General features: G+C 49.2%; 1 protein-coding gene across 1 annotated transcript in view; it reads left to right on the top strand.

The window, feature by feature from the left end:
• The first annotated feature begins 5,178 nt into the window (after positions 1-5,178).
• Positions 5,179-18,550, top strand: part of AKAP13 (A-kinase anchoring protein 13) — a 218,867-nt gene continuing 205,495 nt past the window's right edge. Inside the window, 1 exon segment of the mRNA XM_050712981.1 lies at positions 5,179-5,233. The gene's annotated coding sequence lies outside the window, so the exon portion shown is untranslated.

The raw sequence follows: 18,550 nt of genomic DNA, 5'->3' as shown, positions 1-18,550 counted from the left end.
CCATATGCGTTCACATCCTGGCCACACGTGGTGATGGTAATAAATAATTGGTTGCAAATGCATGTGTTGCTTTCTTGATTAGTTGCTTTACTGTGGGATCTGCTGTATTGATTAACTTTAATCTACTTTGTATGTTATTCAGATCTGAAATTGAGTAGAGTGCAGGGGATGAGGAAACTGCTCTAATTTTTAGGGAGTATACTGCATTTGATTAATTTTATAGCCTGCATTGACTAAAAGCTTTTATGCTGGTCTGCTATCAATTTAACTCTCTGTGTTTGTCATTTTTTACTCCTGGGGTCCCACATAATTCAGTTTTGTAAATTGATTTGATTGATGGTTTCTGATACTTCAATAAAGCCTTTTGGCATAGACTTGTCTATCCCTTGCCTTGCACGTAACTGGACAACAACCACTGCTAAAGACAGAAATAGAATAGTATTAAATTAAAACGCATACTGAAAAGAACAAGATGGCCAGGGCAGATGCCTGTTAACGGTGTCCTTTGAAAAAGCACGAAGCGTAAAGCTGAAGTGCAAAAGAGCCTGTGTGTGGAGAGAAGAAAAAAATCCCCTGGGAGACAGAGGTAACAGTTTGCAGCCTGCAGGTCTCCTTTCCTCCCTCCTTTTCTGCTCCATCTCACACCTATCCCACCAGGCTGCGTGGAGGGTGAGCCTCAGGCATGGCTCGAGCCTCTGCTGGGACATGCAAACTCTCTCAGATCTCCAAAGATCTGGCAGTAAGGCAGTAAGAGGCTGTACAAGTTATTGTTGGTACAGTTGCTGTTATTTCTGAGCACAGAGAGGAGGAGGGCAAAGGGGAGGAATTGTCACCTCTCTGCAACACTTTGCACTCTCTGCAACACACCTTGTCCCTGCGTGATGGCAAAGCAGATTGTGAAGCTCTTCTTGCCCAGCAGTTGCTTTTATTTCTCATTTTTGTATTAACAGGTTGGGACTTGCATGTACAGACCAAGCAAGGCAGCATGTAGAGGTATAACACAGAGCTCACGAGATGATTTCTTTGGTCTTGAGAACAGTTAAAACAAATACAATGTAAAATAAAATTATCTGTTCCAGCCACAGATGCATGTGGGTGTACTTTTTTGGCCAGAAGAGAAAGGTAATGCTTATATCAGGGCTTCCAATAATACACCCAAGGGGGAGTTTTAAGGGTTTGGTGTTAGCACAGCTTATCAGCACACAGAGGGGCCCCATGACCTGTGGACGTGGGCCTGCTAGGGGTGCCCCCCAAGTGAGCCACTAACAAAAAGGACATCTGCATGACCGGCTGATAAGCACTGCCTCCCAGCACTGAGAAATAGTCAGAGAGGACAGTGACGAGCAGCTGAAGACCGCAGCGGGTGACAGCGAGGTGCAGACCGCCACCTTCTCCTCTGACAAAGCCCCCCAGCCTTCCCACAGAGGGGCAGAAGAACCACGGGGAACTTCCTCCGATTTCATGAATTAAGCGTGGTGGGTCAAGAGTGCTTGCATTATGGTTTGGGTGTTTTTAATCACTGTCACCCATTCCAGGCTATCTCCTGTCCTAAGGGCGAACTCCAATGTCTGACGACTGTGACTTACTGAGGACTTTTGCATGTTGACTGCGATACATCCTTCCCAAGAAAGGGGAAGCTTCAGCTGAAGGCTGCTCTCAATCACAGGCAAAAATTTTGCAGAAAAGATTACTCAGCTCACAGGGCTTTATAGATGATATTGGTAGAGAGTGAAGAAGTAAAATGATATTCAAATCTCTTCAGGTGTGGCTGCTGTTATCTCAACTACCACTGCCTCATTTTACAGGCACCGGCTTCAAAGAGAAACACAAAGAAAGCCCGGCACACGATTGTCAGCCACATTCATGTTCTGTGTCTCAGTTTTGTAGCTGCTTAAACATGATGAAAACAAATCTTTAATAGTTGCTGCTTCCATCATTACATTGAACTCTGTTTTCTATTCAGTTGCAAGGACAGCTAATTTCCAGCAAATGGGAACAATGCGCTCATATTGCTAATTCATGCCACTACACACAAATGTTCAGATTATGTTGTGCAGATCCAAATTCCATTCTCATTCGCGAGTGCAACTAGTACTTAAATCTAGTTCCCGAGCAAGAATTAAGGAGCCCTGAAGCAACGTTTGTGACAAATTAAACCCTGAAAGAAGCAATGAAAGAACATCTGATTATTTTTTTACATATATATTTTATTTTTGATTTTTATTTACTGGACTTACGGCATGGGGGAACCAGTGTCAAAGACAATTTGAAGGCAAATGATTTGTCAGAAGGCTAGCATCCGCAAAGCTGCCACACAAATTTCCCTTCATCTACCGTCTCTCTTTTTTGGTTTGTGGTTATATGTGGGTGCAGGCAGGATATTTTGAGATAAAGGATTTGGGGGTGGAAACAATTGAAAGACATAAGTAGAGCACAGACTACATCCTGGTGAAGGCAGAAGCACAGAGATGTGCTGATGAGAACATGGCCAGGCACCTGAAGTGGCTGGCAGTGGAGATTTTCCTTGCTCTGGTCCTGGGCAGAGGCCTTATGAACCCTTCTGTAGGGTAGGGGAGCCTGGGCTGCGACCGGGCCTGAGCCTCTGCCTGGCACCTCAGGGAGCTCTGTACTCACCCCATGTCCCTTCCCGCCTTTGTAATTCCCCGCATAAGTCATGGCCGACGCCTGGTGCTCTGGAGAAGCTCAGTCTCACAGAAATATTTGTAATTACACCCTCTCCACTCCCTTTTTGACTCCTGGAGCGAAAGGGTCAGAACTCCTGTGAAGGACGGGGCCCATCGGTCGGTCCCGCCGCCTTGCTGCTGCGCGGTCTGAGCTCAGGTGGCCTCCCCCTAGGCATCAGTGCTGGAGCCGTGCTACCCCACCTCGCTGAGCAGAGGGCAAGGAGAACTGTGCTTGGAAGCACCCTGACTCGGCAATCTGCCCGCAACTTCAGCCACCACATAAAATCCCCCCAAATTCCCCCATTTACCAGCGGGGAGTCATCGCCCTGAAACTCCTGCCTGTCAGAAGTAAATTTAAAACTATTTCCTTTCACAGATTCCTTGATATTTCTGTTTTCTAAGCCCATTTCCTTGCCTCCTGGAATATTACGACTGTGGTAAACACTCCTGGACAGCCTCGGTTGCAGATTACCATTGTATCCTCATGTGCAAAGCCTTTCTGAACTATTTGAGGCCCTTTGCTTGTCTTCTGATCCCCACGACATGGCTAGGGCCTTCGGCAGGACTGGGGCCATGCCAGCCCCAGGGAGGCAGCCACAGACAGAGGTTGGCTTGCCAGGCTGGGGCCGCCAAGCAGAGAAGAAACGTTCCCTTGATGGACGGCCGGGAGGGTAAAGCTCCAGATCTCATAGCGTGTGTTATGGAAAATTTTAGGCACCTGTTATCTGTCACCATGCTACCTCCTCCTGATTGCCTCATGTTATGAGGTAGGTTGGGCTGGGCTGGGCTGGGTTAGTCATTGTTTGGTTGGAGACTCGCAGGGGACAGAGTTTCTGCAGGAAGTGGCTTTTCACTAGATGGTGCTCTTTCCTGAGCCATCCTGTGCCGTCCCCTCTTCTTTAGTCTGGGAACTTCCGAGTGTTCCTCTCATACGCCCTTCTTACAGGGATGGGAGGAAGGCAAATGAAACGGTATTTCCAGTATCCCTGCTCTCAGGTGCCTCACCCTGCTGGAGCCATGTATGAAAAATTATTGCTTTACATCCTGGTTTAAAAGGGCGCATGGTATGTTCCAGCCTCCAAATGATCAAGTTGCACAAGGGTTGAAAACATTTTTGTTATTTCAGTTGATTTAAACAGGATCAGCACTGCATAGCTTGGAAGACGACGCCACGTTCATGCAGAACATTTTCAGCAGGAAATCTCCACTGTACACAGGTCAGTGTTATTATTTTTATTCTACAGAGAGAGCACACTAGGTACAGAAATTACCCACATCCTTTGTGCAGTGCTCTGGCCAGCAGCAAAGTCTCTTTGGGAAGTATACCAAGTGTTTTTGGGGTTGGTTGCAGCGAGGTGAGGCTGCCCAGCTTTAGTGCGACAGGAGTCACACGAGTAACTCAGCGTGGCCGCAGTCTTTGTGGCCGTGATCGCCTGGCCACCACCAGGGCTAGTGGGATGCATCCGTGTGCAGCAGGTTAAGCTGAGGGGAAACGTTGGGCCGCCACATGAACGCATTTCCAAAGAGCTTCCATCATAAACGCTAACTGAAGGCAGGTCACCGCCACAACAGATCGTGCATCTTCTCTCCAGAGGCCTCCTCAAACCTAGCCACACGCGGACCACAGGCCACATGAATACGTCTGCTAACGGTGGGTTGCCATTTCCACCATCTTCCGGGGCAAGGCATGGGAACAGCGAGGGAGATCTTCCTTGATCAAACTCCACACCTCATGCAACAGAGCAGCGGGCCCTGCGGAAAGGTGCTCTGGAGGAGGATGGGGCTGCGGGCTGTCCTTGTGGGGCACGAGTGGAGCTGCTCGATTTTGTGCTAGGAACTGATGTGTGGTGTTTGCGTACAGCAGATCGCATTCACGGCTGGACAGCTTGTGCTGGAAGAGGCCTTTCCATTGCAGGAGGTGGGCACACCAGCAACGTACCACCACGCAAAACAAGCCATTAAAGCTCACGTCCAGCGCATGGGAAGGAAATATCCCCTTTAAATAACAACGAACCCATATCACATTAAAAAAAAATATTAAAAAAAAAAAAAAAAGTTCCCTGCGTCCTTTCGCACCAGAAGCATGCTCAGAAACACCCAAACCGCAGCAAGGCAAACGAGCGGGGCCAGCCAGCCAGCCAGGTGGCCCGGGGGGGGTGACACTCCCCGACAGACCCACTTTATCCCGGGGCCGGTGGCTGAAACTCAACCGAGACCAAGCCCCCGGCTGGGCACGGCTGCACCCCCCCGCCCGGTGCCCCCTGCCCGGGGGCGGCCCGGCTCGGCTCGGCCCGGCTCGGCCCGGCGGGGCGGCGCATGCGGGCTGGCGGCTCGGGGGCGGGCACGGCGGCGGCTCTCGGCTCGCAGCCCGCAGCCCCCGGCCCTCCTTCCTGCCCGCCTCCCCGGGCGGAGAGCACCCGGCCCGGCCGCTTTCCTACCCCCCCCTTTCCCATCTCCTTTCCCCCCCCTCCCTTTCCCTTCTCCCCGTCCCCTTCCCTCTCCCTTCCCTCCCGGCCCCGCTGCTGCCAGGGGCGAAGCCGCCCGCCGCGGTGAGTGTTTGTGCCCCGGAGGAGTTTGGCGGAGGATGGGGAGGGGGGGTTAGGGGGAAAGGGGGGGTCTTTGGGGGGGGGGTGGAGGAGTGGGGGCGCTGCGGGACCCCCCCTGCCCCCTCCCCGCTCCCTCGGCCACTTCCCCGCCCTTCCTCCTCCTCCTCTTCCTCGGGGCTTTTCTCCGCGCAACTTCGTGCGGAGCCGCTCAGCCTCTCCTTCGCGTGTCTTTTTCTCGTGTTTTTTTTTTCTTCCTAATTTTCACTTTTTTTCGTTTACTTTTCGCTTCTTTCCTGGCGCGGCGCGCCTCGCCTGCTCCCGCCCCTATTGTCTGCGGGCTGCCCGGGGAGGGGGGGGCGACCCCCGGCCGTGTGCCCGGGCTGCTGCGGGGGGTGAGCACACGAACACACACATACACACACATAGGCACGTAAATGCACACGTATGTACACAAACACACGCATATATACACGCAAACACCCTCCCCGGCTGGCCCTCAGCCTCCCTCCTCTTCCTCGCTACTCAAACCATTGATGTGCTGGTGGGGGGGGGGGGGAGAGGAAAACAGAGCCTCGAGCTTCGCCGATGCAACTTCGTGTCTTAGGTTGTTTGGTTTTTAGCTGAGAAAGTAATCCGGGCTTTCAATCGGTCTCCTCTGTTCTTTTTTCCCACCTTTGGGGCTCAGTGGGTTGTTGGAGTCGGGCAGGGGGTCGTGGCTGGGGGGCTGTTGTGTGGGGTCGCTCTGCTGCTGGAAAATGTGCTCGAGGGGAGCCACGCTTCTGCTAAAGCCGATGCGACGGTTCCTGGGCGAGGATTGTGAAAACGTGCTCGTTTCTTAACCTGCAAATTGTCCGAGCCGGTTAATCCACCGGCCGTGGCTGCGTTATCCCCACGAGTCATGGAAAGGAGCTGGGATTAGTGGAGCCGAGTTTTGCTGACCTCTGTAATGGGTTCTGCCCTGTGTCCTTCGCCGGGCTGCACGTTAGCTGGAGCTCGGGAGCGAAAAAGTGCTTTTAAAAGTTTTTAAGGGTGTTCTGTGCTGATCGTGGACGACCAGACGGGGTCTTGATAAAGGGATTATGAATGCTGTGCTCGTGCAGGACAGTTGGTAGCTGTGGTGTTCCCTGCAATCCGTGTCAGCCATAAAACTTTAGGTGCTCATGGAGATATGCGGTGCAGTAGAAATATGTAAAGCATGTAGCTTCAGCGCTGAGTTTAGACAGTTGCTCTGAGATCTGTGAGTGCCTCGTGTGCTGGCAGTTTCAGCTCATGTAATCGCAGTGGTTTTAAAAGGCCAAACTACATTATTTCCCTCGGTGGTGACTCTCTTCAGCTGAAAATCCGTCCCTTGCCTGGCGTGCTTTTTGGTGCTTTACACACCCTTGCCGAGTTGTAGGGGAACTGCGGAGGTGAACCAAGTTCCGCACAGTCCCGTGAAGGTAAGGCACGAATGATTCAGTTAGCGCCGTGTTAGAGGAGGTGTATTTTATTCAGAGATATTCTAACAGTGGGTGTAGATTGACATTAATCTCACAACATCAGTGTCTGTGGGCAGAAGCTGTCTGTTGTAGAGGAGCACTCGTTCATGCAGAAGGCTCTTGCTATACCACTGTGGTTCCAGGCTGTCACCTTTCGTGGTGAGACATCTTGCTTGGACCCTTTTTTTTTTTCGTTATTTTTTTTTTTTGATTTCCAGGCCTCGCAGCAGGGTATGGGTGCGTTAAGCAAGGCGAGGATAACCCAGGCATGCGTTGTCCCTTGGCGTGAGTTCAAACATGTACCTACCTCCTGCGTTTATGGCGTGAGCCTAGCGCGTCTCCCGTCCGTCCTCTCGGCGCTGCCCGGCGCTGGGCAGACAGGCTGGCCTGGGGCTGTTGCTAGAAGGGCACGGATGTGGAGTTCGGCAAGGCAGACGGGTTCTGCAGGCAGCCTGAATTACAAGCCTCCCCGCAGGTAGCGCGGCATCGTGTCGGCCCCGTGCTCCAGCCCGTGTCTGGCAACCAGGGCCGGGGGGCCAAGGGATGGTCAGCACGGTCCAAAAGGTGAGGACATGGCGATGCGTGGAGGAACGGGGGATAGCCGTGGCCAGATAGCCAGGCAGGAGCGTGGTGTTCCTGATTTACAGCCCCACAGCAGCAGAGGAGGAAAAACGCAGTTGAAAAGTCTCAGCTTTTCATACAAATAGAGCCCTGCCAGGTAAATGGAGGGTTTTAAACATAGGCTGTGTGGGGAAGCTGTGAGACGCGGGCTCATGCAGAACTTGCTGCTAATCTCTCAGCAGGATATGCTCCTGACTAAGCCGTGTTCTGGTCCAGGGTACACTCCTGTACCGAGAGGGGGATTAAGTGCTGTTAAAGGAATCTGGTTATTCCATCCAAAGCATGAGGTAGGGCAGCGGTCTATAAATTATACCAGAGGAGAAAAACGCTGGTAGGCTTACTGGCCGTGTTACAAGGGCGGGGGGGCTTTCGTAGAGCCTTCTGCTGGCATAAGAAGTTATAACAGATAGCTGCTTAACACAAAAATGGTCACTGGAAGTTGTTGTGCATGCTGTACCTAGTTCTTTTCCGCTCCGTATCCAGGACACGAACAGATCAGTTTTCTCTGCCCGGTATTTGGTGATGTTCCACTTGCCTATAAAACAGTCCTCGAAGCAGCCTGGAAGCCTTCCTACTTAGTGCTCTAGCTCGTTATCTGCAATCTACGCGAGTGCTATTAAATATTGTTTCTGTAGGGGTTCCCCACACAGGCACCAAGTAGCCTGCAGTAAATTGAACCACGTAGCTGATAAGTACGGAGAATCTTTGGTTTTGGTTTTGCTAGCGGTGGGAGGCAGCGTGCAGCAGTTAACGACTTGGGTGAAAGGCTGGGTAGCGCAGGAGGCTGTAAGGGTGCGATTTGCTCTCCCTGAGCGATCGTGGCCCCGTGTTTTACCAGGTTGCTGGGTAGTGGTTTGGCAGCATTGACCTGCTTTCCAGGCAGAGGGGAAGATCGGCAGCATCCTGTCTGCAGGCACACACAAGGCCGAATGGCCGCGCGGCTCAGGTGGGAAGCACCTCGCAGCCTGCAGCTTGGGATTGCCGGGTGCCAAGTGCTCATTTGTTGCTCGCTTGCAATGATCACCCATGGGATAAAGGTAATAAGTGACTTTGTGGAGCAGCTGGTAGCTCTGGGTGTAAATACAGTTTGGCTGTGGCTCACCACGGGGGATACAGCCTGCCTGGGAGCCTGGCATGCACCACCTGCACGGTCATTTCCAGAAGGCACCACGCTTCTCTAAACCAAAACTTTTTGTTAGGGTGGTAGACACCATCAGATTTTTACGAAAGAACTTAGTTGCCTTTCACCTTCTTTTTTTTTTTTCCCCCATGAAAACTGCTGACAACGATTAGATGTGGGCAGGGAATCAGCCACTCCTAGTACTTACCGAATACTCAGGCACTTGAATCGTGGTGCCACAGCCTGGCATCGCAGTTCTTCGCTGCTTTTCAAAGCAAAGCCACGGATGTGGCACACCGTCCTCTTGCCTTTTTATTTATTTAATTTTTTAAACCTGCCTTTCTCCCTTGCAAATGACTTTTATGTAGATCTGGCAGGTAAAGCACATCACTTGGAGTTAGCTGGTTAGTTGCTTTGGTTAGCGATAAGAAAATATGATGGCAGCACTCCAGGGAAAGCAGCTAGGCTGGGAACTTGTTGCTGCGTTCAAGCTGTACGGATCTTTGTGAAAAACATCTATCTTTATATATTTATGGCCCATTCCCTTTGCCACGCCAGCAGGGTGACTTCTCGGTTGCTGTCTACGTGACAAATACGCCGTGATGCCACGAAGCCGGTAAACAGCTTCATTCCTTTCCAGAGCTTGTGGTGAAGCAGGCAATAGGTAAAACTTTGTCAGGGTTACCCTAACCTCGGACTGCAATTTCGTGAGCTCTTTCTTACAGCCGTAGCTGTAAGCAGCCTGTTCCTGTTCCCCAGCCGGGCCACGCAGCTATTTGCGGGTCTGTTAGACGAACCAGACTGCGACACTGATTCCAGTCAAGAATAACTTGGTATTATTGTTATTTCTGTACAGTTGTTACCTCGGATCAGTTCCCTGGTGGAGAAAAGCTCAGCCAAATGGTTCCTTCTGCCTGCATCGCGTCGCCCTGTGCCCGCCGGGGCAGCGGCAGGAGATGCGCCCTTGCTCCGGTGCTTCCTTCAGGGAAGTTCTCCTGGAGCTGCACCCTTGGAAGTGCTTTTCCGATTGCAAAGAAGGCATTTGACTGCGGTGCCCATCCCTGTTTTACAGCATGTGAAGATGACTAAGGAGATAGATGTTTCTGAGATAAGCCAGTGAGTTAGAAGTTAAATTGTTTCCGTTTAAAGTTCCCGAAGACTGCCATTACTTCTGGGCAGGCTGAGGAGAGATGTCCCCTGCAAAAGTGAACCCTGACATTTTTATCATCTTTTTTTTCCTTTATAACCATTTTAGGTACACTTACAAGTTGCTGAGGAAGAGGGTGTAGTCACAAATATTTTTAAGTAGTCAACGGTCTTTAAAAAGTTTGCAGTGTGATAACTTGCAGAAAATAAACTTTAATTCTGTTGTAGCTGTACTTGATCCCATGTTATGATGTGGTCATGCAGTCTAACAAGATTTTCATATCTATATATATATATGTAAAAAAAACCATGAAAATTGGATGCGGAAGAGTTTCTTGGGTGGTTTTCGCAACAGAAAAAACTAAAATCCTTGCTGCAGTAGCAATGGAGTTCTTGCAGTCCAAGCATGGAGCTGTTTGGGAGCCTCTCAAATATAGTGCATGGGCTTGGAGTAAGTCTAAGTAAAAAATACCCCTCAAACTGCTGTCTGCACCTCCTACAGATGCAGTGTTGAGGGCTTGAAACAAAATATATTCTAAGCATGTTGTATGAGGGCATAGTATGGCACCTCCTGCCTCTTCTGTCTTCATAAAGACACAGAATTCACTCTTTTTCCTGTGGTTCCGTAACCTGCCCTGTTCGTAATAAATTCTTTACCCATCTAGGCGCTCTTGTCTTTCAGAAGTGGTGTGTGTATTTTTTTTTTAATCAGCAAATGCGACAAATAAACTGTCACGGTTTCCTTGCATGGTTAATCCTTGCATCAGTTTTCCAGTAGATTCCCTGGGACTGGTGGGATGGTGATGGCTTGCTCCTGTCCGTGAGGTGGATCCTGTGTAGTTGCACTTCTGAGATGCTGTTTAAAATGTATGAGCACGGGTACTTGCAACTGATCCCCTACATCTTAATTTCAAGCGGTTGTGAGACGTTCTGATAGTCTGTATGAAGTGTTAGCCTTTGCTAGAGCAGCTGCAAAAAAATCTTTTTTAACTTCGTTCCGGTGTCTGCTCCACCTTTCACAAATGCTGCTAGCTTTTAGTCTTTTTGTTGAACTGCTTTTAACTTCCCATTTGCAAAAAACGTGATGAGAGGTTTCCCCAAATTGTTGTTTGAAGTGAAAAGGGAAAGGGAAGGATTTAAGGATTTCCTTCTGTAGCAGTGACTTCAGGTGTGTTTCTTTCTCCTCTGAGTGGGAGGGAAAATAGGTGATGAATTACTTCATTTAAATAAAGATAATGAACGTTGGTGAGACTTATTCTTGTTGTGTGATTTACAGTGATCGTCTTGGAGCAGAGCAGAAGGGTATATGGCACTGGATGGCGATGTTCAGAACTTGGTGGTGAGAGACTACCTGACGTGTGGTGTTTCAGTCCCACATGTGGCTCCGTGCTTTTTATCACCCATGACTAATGCAGATTGGAGCAGTAAGTTATGGTAAAACCTGTGACGGGCCTTTGTAGCTTCATCTAAATTGTATCTGAGGTTTCTGGCAAAGTTACTTGGGAAAGTAAATCTCTTTCCCAACCTGTCTCTGCCCCCAGTGGTGTAACTGCTAGGTAAGCCCGGGCGCTACAGTTAATACAACCTTTACAAACAAGTATTTTGGCACGGAACAGCTGTTTTAAACCCAGCTGCCTCCAGACTCGAACTACTGACTCACCCTTTCTTTTTTCCATGGGCGAAGGCGCCTGGCCTGCGTGACGCGCGGATGCTGCTTCCCGCAGGTATTCCGGCCGGCAGGCGGAGGGGCTGCGAGCATCCTGCAGGGCTGAGCTCCCTCCTCACATGCGAACGCAGCAGGGCTGGGTCCCAGGACGTGTGGCACGCTCGGCTTCCTGGCACGTGTGTCTCGGCGCCTGGACGAGCCTTGGAGGCAATAGTAAGGAAGGGGAAAAATAGGGAATGCCGAGGTCTGGGCTTACTGCAGTGAATGGGGAGGCCTTGTATGGAGAGTGCTCGTTTTATAGACTGGTTTTCCTCCCGAGTTTCCTCTGGGATGCTGGAGCCTTCGGTCCCATAATAGCGTTTGGACAATGAATGCTTGGATGGAGGAAGCAGGTGTTAAAGAATGGGGGAAGTGACTTTTTTGGGGGGAGGGAAGGGGTGACGGGATATCAAGACGTGGTGGGTATACAAGGCAATTTCTCTTGATGCGTGAGCGCATACGGCGCTGAACCCACGGGTAAGATCACAGCAGAACCGGGGCTTGCCCCTTTCTCGGTTAGCATCACTCGGTGAGTCAGCTGAGGAGTGAGGCTTACGCCGCCGCGTACCTAAGGTCTTACGTGATGAATTCTGTTGGGTTTGTTCTGTGCTCTCGTAAATCTTGCGGTGTGGCAACAAGGCTGCCTCGCTGATGGCACTGGACGTCTTAAACTCTGCACTTTGAGCTTGAGGAGTGCTGTTTTTTAAACAAACCGGGGATGAATGAGTTTGTGTGACCTAGATTAAAACAGTTCCTGCAGTCTGATCTGAAGCTCTTTAAGTCAGTGCAGATATTGATCCTGGAGATGAAAGTAAAATATGCCGGTTCACATGCTACGTAGCAGATGTTTTTGCATCCGTAGCTGAAAGACTTCCCACACTGGGATTAACGACAGCGCTTTGCATGTCTCCGTGGGGTTTGCAGCCTGGGCAGGAGCTTCCCTTGACAAGGGAGTCAGATTTTCCATCGCTGAGTGGTTTGCGGCCGCTCCACCCATTTTATGATGAGTGATCACTGTCTGTGAGCGCGGCGTTACACGAGGTGGTGAGCAAACCTTTCGTTGCATTAAATGTAAATGTTTACACTTTCTCTTCTCCTAGCAGCTGCAGAGAGGATAGCTTGTCTTAGCCGAGGGCTGGCTAGAGAAATGAAGACTTAAACCCCCTTTCCCTGTACTGCTGCAGAGGGAAGGCTTGTTTAACAAGCGTTTGTTTCACAAGGTCCAGGTGACTCTTCGTGCTTTTGTGTGATGCAAGGCGAAATGTTGCTGCAAACGTTGGGTAGCTGCGGGTTTTCCTGTATTAAGCAGCGCAGTCACCACCGGGAACATAAATCATGCCTCGTCTGCAGGTCTGCTGGGGGTGTTCGCTGGGGGTTTCGGCGCAAGAACTGACCTGTGCCCAGCCACTTGTGCAACGTGGGCTGAGCTCAGAGCCGCTTCTCCGCACTGGCCACGGCCGCTAATGAATTTCTGAATGAGTCTTCTGGTTGTCGTCGCCTGAAGGAGGGTGCGTGCAGCACGGAGGGTGAGGGTTTGAGCGCTTTTAAGGAGGTTACCAGTGCTTGTTTGCGTCTCGAGTGGGCGTCTCGCTCGTCGCCTCCAGAAAATGCTGGGGGGAACGGGGTGATGGGAGCGCGTGGCTCGCAGTTAAGGCAGAGCCTCGGTCCCAATTGTACTGAGCCCTGTTTTAAGCTAGAAGAAGAACCAGCTCATTGCTTAAAGAGCTTGCAAGCTACGACTGTGGGTAATAAATATGTTTGCATGGACGTTAAGAGGATTAATTGTTTGCAGAGTGCATTGGATGTAGGAAAATCCAAGTAGTGCTGGGGAGGTAACCAGTTGCCTGTCACGTACATGTCGTTAATTTGTTTCTCCCTCCTCCATTCGGATTACAAGCGACGTCTGCCCATCTGTGAAATTCATGTGTCTGAGTCCCACATCTTCCTGGATTCTGGGTATTTTACTCTTTACTCTTACGGCTTCCTCACGGGCAGTAGCTTGAAGGTGGTAAATGGTCGTCTCTTCAGGTGCAGTGTCTGCTGAAGAGGTGTGCCGCAAAACGCGGTGTGCTTCCTTCTGCAGCTGGAATTAGCTCGGTTTTAACTACGGGGGAAAAGAGTGCTTAAGACCTCCCTGGTTTTGGCTTTATCAGATTAACTAGGATTTTGGCAGGACTTTGTGCTGCTTTTTCTTAGCCAATCGACTTGCATGTGAGTGTTCAGTAACCTTCTTGCTTTATAATCTCAAAGTTCAGAAGTCATCGGGCTGCCTGAGAATAGTCAGAGATCCTGTCCCAGCAGCAGCGAGCGTACAAAATGCCGATGCTTCAGAACACCGACGGCAAGCCCTGAAATGAAAACTCAGAGCTACCTGAGGAGCACGGAGGAGTTGTGGCAAAGAAAGTGCTTGAAAATGCGTATATCTCCCTGAAACTGCAAAACGTGTGCTTTCCCAGCCTTTCCTTGCTTAGCTGCTTGCGTGACCCGTTCCCTCTGTTGTGTCAGTCAGTGCTTTGAGATGCCATTGAGATAAATGGCAATCACCCAGTTATTGTACGCTGCGTTATACAAAACGAGTGAGTGTTTGAAGTGTCTGAAAATGATAAAGGGTGTTCAGTGAGTGTAAATTTAGAAAGTCTTTTATGCTCTGCTTGGAAGATACATATTTTTTTCCTCCCTCTAGAAATAAATTTGTGATCTTTGCCAACTTTTACTAAAAATCCTGTCTCATTGCTGCTTCTGATATTAATAAAAAAATACCAATACTGTTTGCATAAATACCTGTGTGTATTTATGCCTGGGGCTTATGATATTCCAGTGCCGAGAGAAAACTTGGGCCGTTTGGAGGAAGCGTGCTTTAACTCTTGTTAAGTTTTGTCTTCAGGAATGCTGCATCACTTGATGTTTGCTTTGAGGGAGCTAAACTGTTTTCTTTTTAAGGATTTTTTTTTTGGCTGTCTTAGCTAATGCTGGATCAGAGCCACTGGATAACTTGAGAATGAAGGATGGGGTTTGCTTCAGTGCTTGATGGAAGTCGGAATGAAGAGCAGGGAGCTGTTGCAGCGTGGTCGTGATGCTCAGCAGAGCAACGTTTTGCTCTCTCTCATGATACTTTCCTGTGACCAGGGATGCTGCTACACAGGTGTCTAGCAGCTACAGGGATTTTGGGAATATGTCTGAGCAGGAAAATGCATGGATGGGCTACGGATGTGTGCCTTCAAGCCAGGGGGAGTTGCAGAGTGGCAGTGGCGTGGACCACCCTACGCTCTGGGAACTAATTGTCACCTCTGCTTCAGCGTTAGCAAGCCGTTCCTCATTCAGGAGCAGATTTCTGGATGTGTTCAGGGTGCTGTGAAGCACGAGTGGCTGTTTTTGCTAACTTCTGCTCGAAGCAAGGCTGCAATTCACTGCTGGGTGCAGGAGGCTCACCCCCGGTGCGTACCGTGTTGGGTCCTAGGTGTAGTTGCCTTGTCCAGTGGTTGGTGCCCGTGCCTGCCAAGGAGCCCGGGCAGGATCAGGCCAGACGCTGATTTTGTTTTCCCCCTTTAAACTTTCTGTGTCAACTCTCCGATCTCTGTTATCCAGAGAATAAATCTGATATGGCCAGCCCGGAGAAGTTCTGATGCATCCAGCAGCCAAGAAATCAAATAAGTCCCGGTCTATTCTTAATTTCTTGTGTTTCCTGTGGTTTCATTGTTTGTGTTACCAGCCCTAATATTTACATACTTTTGAATGAGCTTTTCTTTTTTTGGAAGATACTGCTTTGTTCATATGCCTTGCAGAACAGGTTCTTCCATATTTTTTTTTTTCTAATAACCAAACAACTTCGTTTCTCAAAGGAGTAGGAGGGGAAAAAAAAAAAGGGAAGATTACAGGAAACACCGAAGGGAGATATCTAAGAATAGAATTGTTTTTTGCTGATGATATGCTAAGACTCATTCTAAACTTGCATCTACCCTTGCAAATGTCCTTGGGCTCTTTGAGAGCTTTGTAAAACTTCTTGCATATCAAATTACCGGTTCGGGGGTGCTTTCTGTGAACAGCACATGCATTTACAGTTGGCATTTTAAATGCAAAGGTGCTTCTATGAAAATGATTGTAGAACAAAGTTGTCCTTCCCAATCAAACCCCGAAGTGCGAGTCAGCGGGCTCTGTGGTGTTAGTATTTAAAAGCAGTGCTGGTGGGTATTGTCCTGCTGTATGGCTCTGGAAGCTCGGAGGTAGTGTTTTTCAGTGAGGCAGGGGAGATCGCACAGTTAAGCTCCCTGCCTGTCTTCGGGGTGCAGGGGAGTGACATCTGCTGACCATGTTTTCCATGGATGCTTGGTTTCCCCTAATAAACCTTTAGGAAATTTTATTTTATTTATTTATTTTGAAATTAATTTATTTTTTTTAAATATTGTCGTCCCCAAAGTTGTGATCAACCTTTATTTGCAGGTCTCGTTCTTCTCTGTTGATTATTGCGCTACTCTTCCAGTGCATGCCTTCTTAAAAGAAATAAGGCAGAACTTGAGGGCTTCTCTTCCCTTAGATTTCCCCGCCGTGGAGTAAAACCTCTTTGCACATTGATGAATAGTGGCTGGGAAGCCTGTCTAGTTCTGCAATGGGATCCATAAATAGCATTAGTGTCTGGTTTGCTTCGGCGAGGGGAGCGTGCCGTGGTGGCAGGAGGGCAGCCCCGCTCCCTGCAGGAGAGGTTCCCTGTCTGGGCAGCGTTCGCCAGCACGACGCTTTAAAAGAAACATGATACAGAGCGTGCAGCTTAAAAATTGAAGCACAGAACCCCTTAAAAGCCTGTGCAAATACTGATTTAATAAAAATGGGCTCAGACTTTTTTTTTTGGCCCCCTCCTCTGCTGTGGGCTCAGAAAGGATGCAGTGGATAATAAAGCTGTTGTGAAAAAATGCTTTTCCCCCGTCGCCCTTTCTCTCCCGATCTCTTGCTGTTGGGGCCACCTCGGGACAGGCTGAGAACGTCGTCAAAACGTGCTCTGTGCATAAAGCTGCAGTGTTTTCAGGTGGACGGGGCAGCGCGTGGCGGAGCTGTTCCAGCTGCCAGACTGGATCTGGCAGCCGATTCGCAAACCTGCTGGGTCTCAGGATTGAGGTTTGGATGAATGCCACCGAAGTGCACCCTCCCAACAGTCTCTAAGGTGGTTTTTTCTTTTTTCTTTTCTTTTCTTTTTTTTTTTTTTTTTTTTTTTTTTTTTTTTTAGCCAAGAGTGTGCCAGGTTTGGTCTCAGGAACATTTGGTTTGCAGCACACTTACTGGAGGAGAAACTGGGCAAGAAATCAGTGTGTTCTGGAAGCCAGAAGGAGAAGGTGACACGAGCCACGTCCAGGCTGCTCTGCAAAGCGCCTGGTGGCTCGCAGGGCAAAATGGCACAAGGCAAAGTTGACGAATGGGAATAAAAATGGCTTTTGGCTTTCCCCCTCGGCGAAGGCTGTGGTGAAACGCTCCCCTGCTGCTCCGCGTTTTCCTTTTTCAACTGCTCGTGGCATGGTTATTGCTAGATGTTGAGAAATGTAAATAACACCAAGGTAGTGAACCCGGCATTCCCGGCTCCTTGGCAGCATCCTTGACTGGAAACATCTGCCTGCGAGCCCTCCGCGGCGCGCTTCGCTCGTGCAGCTGCGAGCCTGGAGCCTGGGTCTGTGCAGAGCCCTACGTGCTGTCGAGTCCTAGCAGCTCGCCTTTGCCTGTGTAAACCAGACAAAATGGAGGAAAACCTAGAGGTTAAAGCGTGCAATTTGTGTTTTGTTTTTTTTTTTTTTTTTCCCTTCTTTGTCAGGATTTTAGTGCAAGTCAATAAAAGAGAGGCGGTGGTGTGGAGCCAGCCTGAAGCGAGGTGGGAACGCAGACGGAGCGAGGGACCTGCCCTGGGGACCCCCGAGAGCAGATCTGCTGCTCCGGGCAGGATCTGGCCCTGCTCCCAGCCCCTGCTTCCCCGCTCGAGTTTCACGCTCAAATCACAACCCCTCACGTGGCCCCGATGCGGCAAATGTGGAAATGCTGCCTGGCTCTCCTAGTCCTATTATCTGAACGGGCTTCGCTTGAAAGGACGCCTTCATTTGCAGGCTTGTAGCCCGGTGGTAACTGAACTGCTCGTGCATGAAACCTTGTCCTGAGCAGGGCTGGGGGAGAGAAGGAAATTACACGAAACCGTAGCAGCGAGCACAGAAAGGAGGGTAGGAAACCACCCTGTCAATGCTCTTGGTCCTTTTTCTCGAGTTTGAGTGGGAGATGTCGGTAGCTTTTTACTAAGTGGGCATTAAAAAAAAAAAAAAAAAAAAGTCCAAGAAATGATGCAAATAATGCAGGAAACACGCAACGAATGTTTTGTGATTAGGAGAGATAGTAACCTGGTGCTCAGAGCCTCGGGTCTGCTGCAGGATGTCAGTGCTGCTGGTGCCGAAATGGGTGAGTTTTGTGTACCGGTAGCGTTGGCAACTTTGACTCTAATGCAGACTTTGTGCTGTGCTCGCTGCAGGCTTCCTGTAAACCGTAGGCAGCGCTTTCAAAGCTCGTTAAGATTTTAAAAAAGGTCAAAAATCTTTCTATTGCATCGCTTCTGTCTAAAGCAGGACTGCATGGCTAGATTTTCTTGGGCTTGGGGCGTAGTAGTTAAAACAACTGGATGTGATGCGTTTATGAAAATGTTTTTGCATGTTTTTTAAAACTTTAGTTTCTTTTTTTTGTTTTCTGTCAATATGTGAAATATTGTTCCTCTAAGGGAGACCTTAACTGTGCTAGCCAGAGAGTAAGTCTACATGCAATATATCCAGTTCTGAAAAAAAAAAAAAGTGGGTTATTCATAACATAAACTACATGCCCAGAATTAACTAGGATTAAAATTACAGTGAAGACAGGCTAATAAGGGCTGTACTCTGCCTAGGAATTTGACTTAAAGCCTGCGTTGGAGCCTGTAGTTGAATTTGAGCTGCCAGTTCAGCAGAAGTATAAAATGCCTTCCTGTATCAACTGGAGTAGGCTAATCCAGAGTTTGAAGTGAATTAGTTTTTCTTCTTTTCATTGGACAGATTTACAAAGAATTATTCTGATTTTTGTTTTCCCCTCTGAGTCATTTCAAAGCTAACACAGTCATTGCATAACGCCGGGGGGTTGCTGCTGCTGTCTCTCTAGTGTCTCTTCAGGATTTCCAGCACTGTAAATAATCGCTCAAGGCAAAGGTACACTAATATCATTTGATGAACAGGAAGTCTACAAATAGCCGTGGTGTTGTGCCATAA

This window comes from Cygnus atratus, chromosome 11 (genome assembly GCF_013377495.2).
Source record: "Cygnus atratus isolate AKBS03 ecotype Queensland, Australia chromosome 11, CAtr_DNAZoo_HiC_assembly, whole genome shotgun sequence".
In the NCBI taxonomy this organism is placed as follows: domain Eukaryota; kingdom Metazoa; phylum Chordata; class Aves; order Anseriformes; family Anatidae; genus Cygnus; species Cygnus atratus.
This window is presented reverse-complemented; position numbering and strand designations above follow the sequence as displayed.